Here is a 1,698-nt window from a genome sequence, read left to right as displayed (position 1 = left end):
TGTAAATACAATAAATTATAGGGTTCAGGAGGATGTGAGACGAGGCAAGTCTCAAATTGTTAACTGTTAATTCATGACGTGTTTTTTATTTGACATCTGTTGATTTAAGTGTTGTTTGTCCACTCGTGATGTGGCTCTGGAATGACGAGTAGAAGACATTAAAATTAAGCCTGATGGGTGTGGACTTGTTTTTTGGACTTGTCTCTTCACAGTTTTTTTTTTTTTGCTTCCATTTGAACTTAGAGAAGATTTTTAAAGTTCACCTTAAGCAGTAAATGAGTTTAACCTTCCTGTTGTCCTCGGGTCAAATTTGACCGGTTTTCAAACTTCATTATATCATAAATATACATTTCTTTCATCTAATTGTCCCCAAACAACATGGATGGTTCCCTACTATGGTCTTTGTGAGAAATAAATTAATAAACTCTACTTTTGTTGAATTGTGGGTGTTTTATTCAAATGTATAGCATAAATTGTGTCATTATGTGCTGCCATTAAAAAAATGTAAATGCTTTTAAAACAATATTCTGACTAAAAGTTTACATATACCCGTATGTGATAATCCATCAACATTATGTTCCTCTGATAATAACTATAGTCAAAATAATTCATAATATCTGCTTTTTTTAACTAAGAAATTAGGTATAATTTCACGGAAATTAGGTTTATTAAAGGGACTGTTTGTAACTTCTTACAAGTATAAATCTACCGGGTCGGTGTCCCATGCTCGCTCGCGTATGCGCGCTCGCGTATGCGCGCTCGCGTATGGCTACGCTGTTCAGACCGCTCCTCTGCCTGCTTGTCCTTCACTCGCTCCACCTCACATTCATGTGCGCTCACTACACACTGCAGAAGAGTTAGTTTAGCTCTGAGAATATCTCGTGAATGTACAGTGGACGTTTGTGCAGAAATAACTGCTGCAGCTCCTCCAGACCAACAGAGGTTTCCCGTGTCTTGTGAAGTGACGGGGCTCCGCAGCGAGAGATGTTTCCGTCTTGGAGGAAGACACCGGCACCCGGTCGGAGACAATGACGTTTCTTTTCCTGCTTCAGCCCTGGAGGCTGAGGCAGGAAAAGCCAACACTAGGATCAGCAGTGATTCATGGAGAGACCTCCATCTGGTCAGATAACATTACTGCCAAGCAGCTGAAATATAGAGTGATATTGTGGTTTTAGCTGACGTGTGTCGCCTCACTGTTTTGAGCGATGCTCGTTCATGTCTATGTAGAGCGATCAAGCGCGAGCCCGACGCTGACTTTCGTTGACTTAACGGCCACAGGTGTCGCTGTTAACAAGCATTTCTGATTCTTACAAACAGTCCCTTTAACCTTCATTTTATTATTTTTTTTAAAGTGTAAAACTTGTGGTAATAATTTGGAGTGAAGTTGGCCAAAAAGGTGTAACACAGAATTGGGTGATAGTGTATTATGCTGTATGCTTTATAAGCAGTCAAACCAGAAGAGAAAAGTTGTGAGGGAGGATGGAGGGTTAAACTTTGAACATTCATCTGACTGAGGCTGTTTGCTCTCCTGTCTGATCACAACTAGATTTCAAGCCACAGGACTTGTCCCTACTGCCTTCACCCAGTCAGACTTTATTACAGACTTCACATCACACCCTTTAACAATACCTGGTGGGTCAAAGTTTGTTTCCGCAGGTGATAATAAGAAGAGGCAGAACTCACAAGTCCTTATTTAGA

The sequence above is a fragment of the Sebastes fasciatus genome, chromosome 6, assembly GCF_043250625.1.
Source record: "Sebastes fasciatus isolate fSebFas1 chromosome 6, fSebFas1.pri, whole genome shotgun sequence".
Taxonomy (NCBI): Eukaryota; Metazoa; Chordata; class Actinopteri; order Perciformes; family Sebastidae; genus Sebastes; species Sebastes fasciatus.
This window is presented reverse-complemented; position numbering follows the sequence as displayed.